This window comes from Vespa velutina, chromosome 9, assembly GCF_912470025.1.
Source record: "Vespa velutina chromosome 9, iVesVel2.1, whole genome shotgun sequence".
Taxonomy (NCBI): domain Eukaryota; kingdom Metazoa; phylum Arthropoda; class Insecta; order Hymenoptera; family Vespidae; genus Vespa; species Vespa velutina.
The window spans coordinates 4,509,257-4,516,756 of NC_062196.1; the positions used below are offsets into that span (position 1 = coordinate 4,509,257).

Consider the following 7,500-nt stretch of genomic DNA (forward strand, 5'->3'; position numbering starts at 1 on the left):
TTTTTTCTTTTTTTTTTTTTCTTTTTTTTTTATTTATTTTCTTATTTTTTATTCTATTTTATTCTGTTTTTTCTTTCCTTTTTTTCTTTTCTTTCTTTTCTTTTTTTTTTCTTTCATTAGAAAGTTCGTTCGACGAGCGACGAGTACGTAATTTTTAATTAAAGTTTTTTCAAAGATTTTTATTATATCAATTTGTTGTTGAACTGTAGGTAGTTATTCCGAGGATAAAATTGTTTCACTTTTGATGGTGGTTTATTACTGTTCGCTAGTTGCAAGGACAATTTTTTTCAACTTTCGAACTAAAATAAATGCTATATATTTGCTATATATTTTACATTCACATATACACACGCGCACGCATGCACACACACACACAAATATATATATATGTTTTCTTTAATATTACATGATTTTTACGAGCTAATTCGAGAAGAAAAAATTGTATAAATTTTAATTTCATATTAACAATAAACGTTAAATCATTATGATAAGATTATTATTCATTAATAAAAATATTTATCAATGCTGAAGTAAACAGAAGGAAAAAAAGATATGCTCAGAAGTATTATTATTAATTAAGAATCTTAATATTGTCCACTTTTTTGTTATTGTTGTTGTTATCATTGGTACTTTTTTTATAAAAGAAAAAAATAGAAAGAAAGAAAAAAAAAAACAAAGAAATGTAAGCAAGTATTAGAATAAAAAATATTTATAATATATAGAAAAATAAGAATTGAGCAAAAATTTCGAAGTTGTTGTTGCTGTTGTTGTTGTTGTTGTTGTTGTTGTTGTTTTCTTTTTTATAAAAAAGAATAAAAATGAACGATGAAATGAAACAAAGTAGTAAAAAATTTCAATAAACGTAATAAAATAGTCGCATCATTTGGATGCGACATTTTCTTTGCTATTCAACAAAACGAGGTAAGCAAGATTGAGATAGGACTCCGGGAGTGGCTTGCTGAGATAAGGAGGTAATATTACTGTTTACGATATGGTAGCTAGGTGTCTCTCGATCTTCACAGAGCAAGACCGATCTCTCTCGAGCCATTCCGTAGGATGATGATAGAAGCGAGATATTATCTTTGATCGATACTCATGACTTGGTCTAGTCTTTTAGATTTATCAAGATCACATCTTTTCCGATTTCTTTTTCTATTATTTCATCAAAAGAAAATATTAATCCCGGGGACGTGCAAGGATTTTTTTCTCTCTTTTTTTTCTCACTCCCTCTCTCCTTTTTTCAATATTGAGCCGAATGAAAGAGAATTTTTTCTTTTTTATAACTATATACGTATGTATGTATGCGCGCGCGTGTGTGTGTGTGTGTGTGTGTGTGTGTATAATTGCATATAGATAAACGAAATAAAATGATCAGATTAATTCTCTATATATGATATGACACTGAAAGAATATATATAAAAATACTTTCAAGAAATATATATATATATATATATGTTTAAGAAATACATATGTACATACATGTACATGTACATATATACATATCTAATTCTATATAAAGTAAGATCGTAAGTTTCTAAATTGCCAACTCGTGTTTACAGATTTATATCCTCGCACACGTGAATGCACGAGAAGAGAGAGAGAGAGGTAGAGGGAAATTTAAACAGGACCTTTGAAACTCGTTGCACACACTGATGCCCGACATGACGAATTAGAATCTACTTCTATTGCGAAACGTGAGTGTATGTATATGGTATCAACATGGATATCTAACAGCAAGGAAGGTCAACCACGACAAAGAGAAATGTAAGTGGATAGGCAAGGGATAAACTTTAATGTCTCACCATACACGTTGTGCTTCTCTTATCGCCGGATTTACTGTTCATCGATGGCTCGATCTGTATTTATCGTTGTTGAACGTGAACTCTCTACGATTTGCCATCTCCGTACCCTAATATACTAATTCTTCACTTCCCTCTGATTCTTCCTTTTTTTTTCTTTCTCTTTTATTTCGTTTTTTAGTACCTAATACCATTGTATACTCATCGATAATTCAACAGACTATTGGTTTATATATATATATATATATATATATATATATATATATATATATATATACGAAGATATAATTTTCCTGAGATATTGATCCATTCTATTTTCTCCTTATTTTTCTTTTTTAATCTTTCTTTCGATCCATTTTCTTCACTTTTCTTTTCCTCTCTTTTTTATTGTTTTTTTTTTTCTTTTTTGTTTAATTTCTGCTCTTCCACAATATTACTCATTAACATTTAAGCATATTTGAATTATGAATCGCGAAATTAACTTTATCAATCGACGAATCAAATGCTTTTTTAAATATCTTTTATTTTGGCTCTGTTTTTTTTTGCTCTTTTTATTTTATTATTTTTTTCTTTATGAAATTTTCTATTTAGTCTGTATTTATCTTTTCCGTTTTCAATCTCCTTCATTCAAGATGATGATACTGTTGAATAATTATAATTAACTCGCTAGAGGTTATTAATTTTTACTAAAACTTTTTCTTATTCATTTCATTTTTTATTTATTTATCTCACTAATTTTTTTCTTTCTTTCTTTCCTTCTTTCAACACAGACTCTTTTTTTTTTATCTTTCTTATATTCGATAACATCGAATTTTATAATATTTTCTTTTCCTTTCACTCGTTTACTTTCCTTGTTCTCTTTTCTGTTTTCTCTCTTTTTTTCCTCTCTCTCTCTTTCTCTCTCTCTCTCTCTCTCTCTCTTTCTCTCTCTCTCTTTGCTTCCTCTTCATTCGCATTTATTTTTTTATTCTCACTTTCCCCAAAGACGAGATCCTTGGTCGTAAAAAATTTAGGAATAATTCAGGAGAAGCGAGGGATCAAATTCATTGAGCCATTTCTGTTACGAACGTATATAATGTTGTTTTTTTCCTTTTTCTTTTTTTTCTTTTTTTTTCTCTGCAAAATTTGTTTCATCGCATTTTCGGTCGTATTTCCCTGGTTTCTTTCTTTCTTCTTTTAAATTTCTATTTCATTCATCTCGCAATGAGACTGTTCTGGCGTACTTACCAATAACTCAACAGGCGTTACATCAATAACCACATTCTTGGCGTTCCTGATTGGTAGGAATTTTCAATACTCTTGAAAAATTTCAATAATCCGACGCGTAAAAGCACAAACCCCCACGAGACCTTCCGTTTTCGAAACGAGCCGTTTGAAGTAGATGGAAAGAAAAATAGAAAGAGAGAAAGATAGGATGAAATCACTGACAGAAAGAGTGAGACAGAATGAGAGAGATAGGCAGACAGACAGAGAAAGAGAGAGAGAGAGAGAGAGAGGGAGGATAAAATCACTGATAGAGAAAAGAATAAAGAAAGAAAGAGAAAAATGCATTCGCGAAGATGTATCTCACGACACGCGTCTTCTCTCATCTCGTCTTGTCTTCTCTCATCTTTGAATTCGCGAAATACAATGGTGAAGTACAAAAAAGGAAAATCCTCAGGATCCTTGAAACGCGTTGTAAATTTTTAAAAATAAAACGGAGAAAGGAATAGAGGTAAAAATATGTATATGAAAATCGACGAATAAATTTTCCAACGGAAAGTTTATGACTTTACTTTAACTTAAACAAGAGCAACAGTCAAAACGAGTGAAATTTACATTTTCTCCGTTATACCTCCGGCCACTATGTATCGCTTGCTTACTTATACGAATTCACCATTCACCGGTTTATCGTATTTCACGTAATTGCGTAAAATAGGATTATTGATTAAATCGCAAAGTGGTAATAGTAAAGGTAAATATTGTAAATATTCGAACAATGCAAATTTTTACGTGTAAAAAGAAAATATGGAACACGTATGGAAAATCTTTTCTCCTTTCTCTTCTTTTTTTTTTTTTTTCTTTTTTTTTCTTTCTTTGTTTTTGTTCTCTTTCAATTACGAAATTCCTCTATGCGGAGGAGAACAATTTTATCGTGGAGATAATCGTAGCGGATAAATTGATAAAATTATATATTGATTCTTTACGAAGCTTACGATTTTTTGTTTAAAAAAAAAAAAAAAAAAAAAAAAAAAAAAAAAAAAAAAAAATTATATATACATATCCTACGAACTGTATTAAACAGATGTTAAAACGGAAGAATAAAAGTGGGGAAAAAAATGTATATTATTTATTTCTACGTTTTTTCTTCTTTCTTTCTTTTTTTTTTTTTACAAAATTAAATAAAAACGTTAAACTTGTTGGACGTATGTATGTATGCATGCATGCATGCATGCATGTATGTATGTATGTATGTATGTATGTATGTACGTATGTATGAATGTATGTATGTATGTATGTATATATGTATGTATGTATATACATTAGTCAACGTGTTAAAATAAATTTAAATATTATCTCCTTCGATCGAAGTCAAATTGTAATTTAGAAGGGTGTGGATTTAGAAGTATAAGAAGAACGGAAAAAAAAAAACAAAAAAAAAAAGAAAAAAAGAAATTAGAAAAAAAATTAAATTTAGAAAAAAATTAGATCTTGAACGTTACATTGCCGTTAATTTTCAACTTTTTGATATTCAACCCCTACAACTGCATACAATATTTCCTTCTTCTTTTAACAATTCGATATATTCTGCTTATTTCTTTTTTTTCTTCTCTTTCTCTCCTGTCTTTTTTTCTTGATAAAATTCTTCCCTTTATTTCATTGAAAATACCTGAGAAAGAAATTTCTCTCTTTCTCTCTCTCTCCCTCTCTCTCTCTCTCTTTCCCTCCCACCCCCCCCCCTCTCTCTCTCTGTCTCTGTCTTTCTTTCGTAAAAAAGAAAAAGAAAAAATGAGAATAAAAAAATAAGAAGAAATAAGAGAACGTGAAAAACTCGATTCACATATATTTATCAATTTCTTAAAAAAAAGCTCCTGCTATCGATCGAACGTCAAGTATTTATATATGTATCACTATATTTTCTTGATTACGTAGCTTCATCTTGAAAAGAAAAGATCGATGAACGTACAATGTCCTCCTATACTGTTGGTTATTGATACGTTCTAAGGATATAAAAGGTAATTTTCGTTCGCCTTTAGTATCCTTTTCTAAATTGATCTACCAATTCGTTTGATTCGAACTAAAAGACTTTTGAGAGAGAATAGATCAGTATAGGTAACATAAAGTATGGTAACATCATTATAGGAGAGTAATCTTTTGCCATCTGAATGGAATCCGTTCAATCGGATTGATTTCGACGATTTATCTTATAAATCTTACATTCACGTATATACATACGTATATATATACATTGTGATAAATTAATGCCGATTAGTAAGACATTTTTCTACCATCTCTTTACTTTTCTTGAATTTCTCTTTTCATTTATCTTACGTTACACGTACATAGGCCATTTGTGAAAATTTCATAGTTCCTTTTTTTCCCCTCTTTTTTCCTAATCTAATTTTTTCCTTCCTCAATCCTTCACGTTTAACCCTAATTTCGCATAACTCAAAATAATTTTAAAATTATGCAATTGAGATGCCATACATCCGAAACAGACTTTGAACATCTGTCATTTATACGGAAAATGAATAATTTTGAAATCAAAGAAACGCTGTATATTCTTTGATATTTCGGAAATAATAATCAATAGGTTTGAAAACGCATTTCCAATTTTGTCGGTAGAAAAAAAAAAACAAAAAGAAAAATTCATTAATCATGCAATAAGCAAATTGTTTTAATTGACCATTGAAAGTTGATCTGTGATATCTTAAAATCTCATAGATACAATTAGTATTAAAAAAAAAAAACGTGTCGTCGTTTTAAGGATTATTTAATTTATAGATTGAAAAGATTAAAGTAATAGAAAAATAAAAAAGAAATTTTTCACAATTTAAAAGTTCTCATAGATAATTGTTCATCGTTTTATAATCATTTTACCTGTATGTGTGTCTATGTATGTATATCAATATCATTAAACAAATTGCATTTTTAACTTTCTTATTATCAAACAAACTATCATGGTATAAAAATGACATCATTCATTTGTTGTTTACTTTTAGATAGATACATCATTGTATGTTGTCACGTATTCGTTATAAATATGTGTGTAAAAATTATTATAGAAAAGTATCGATATTTCTCGTTATACAAAATGGATTTGGAGAAATAATATAGGACAAAAAATAAAGGGAGAGAGAGAGAGAGAGAGAGAGAGAGAGAGAGTTCCTATCTTTAGGAATAAATAAACACAAACGTATATCTCATGATTGGCCAATAAGAAAAACTCATAACATTCTTCTGTGTCCCTTCCCAAAGGTAAGACGTACTACGTAATGAATATTTAATATTTCTTTATGCGTATAAAGAACCATTCATATTTTAACATATTACATTTTTATTATTCATTCATGAATAATAACGAGAAAGAAAAAGAAACCCTTCCCGCCCCGTCCCCTCCTACACTTACCTTTCCCCCTTAACATTATTGGATCCGTCACGTTTCCGCAATATTTGAAATATTATTATACCCTCAAAGTGACATATTTAACTGTGAAATAGAATCGTAGAGATAACAAGGATATTCAACAGCATCATATATATATATATATATATATATATATATAGAGAGAGAGAGAGAGAGAGAGAGAGAGAGAAAGAAAATCCTCGTTATAAAAAGTTATTGACCAAATCATTAACTTGTCACATTTTCGTAATATACACACTTTATTAACACCCACATCTACACCCACACACACACACACACACTCACTCACTTACACATACATATACTGATATATTTAATTGTAGAATCATAGTAATAACAAGAAAATTTAATAGATTGGAAAAGGAAAAAAGAGAGAGAGAAAGAGAGAGAGAGAGAGAGAGAGAGAGAGAGGGAACGTTCTCTATAAAAAAATTATTTATCACAGGTATAATTCACAATTAGTGTCCAACAATTTCTTCTACAACTTTCTCGAATGAAATACGATACTAGATTGTACTTACATACATAACATTCATGATATAGTTGTAAAATAACGATAAGTACGTATCATGATTTTTCTCTTTCTTTTTCTTTCGCCATTATACTCCTTAAAACGGACAATAGATGCTTTTTCTTACACACTTTACACACACACACACACACACACATACACACATACACACATATACACTCTCTCTCTCTCTCTCTCTCTCTCTCTCTTCCTATCTCTGTCTCTCTCTTTTTTTCTGGTTTTTTTTCTTTCTCTACACACTTCTTTTTAATTCCCGCCACTAAAAGGTTAAGAGCATTGTCGTAAAGATAAAAAAGAAAAAAATAAAAAAAAAAGAAAAAAGAACAGGAAGAAAACGAAATACTAATAAAACATAAAATGGAAAAAGAAAGAAGGAACAAATACGAGCGACTTAATATTATTTACTTATTTACTTATTGACTATACTTACTAATTTATTTATGTACTTTACTTATTTACTTACTTACTTACTTACTTACTTACTTACTTACTTACTTATTTACTTACTTACACTAAAGTTTGTTAATTCATTTCGTTAAGTC

At 29.2% G+C, this 7,500-nt stretch overlaps 1 long non-coding RNA gene across 4 annotated transcripts in view; it reads left to right on the plus strand.

The window, feature by feature from the left end:
* Positions 1-7,500, plus strand: part of LOC124951750 — a 35,076-nt gene that overhangs the window by 18,966 nt on the left and 8,610 nt on the right. For all 4 annotated transcript variants that reach the window (XR_007101701.1, XR_007101700.1, XR_007101699.1 and 1 more), the window contains exon 3: positions 1,560-1,764. This is a non-coding gene — a long non-coding RNA (uncharacterized LOC124951750). The remainder of the gene's footprint in view (positions 1-1,559; positions 1,765-7,500) is intronic.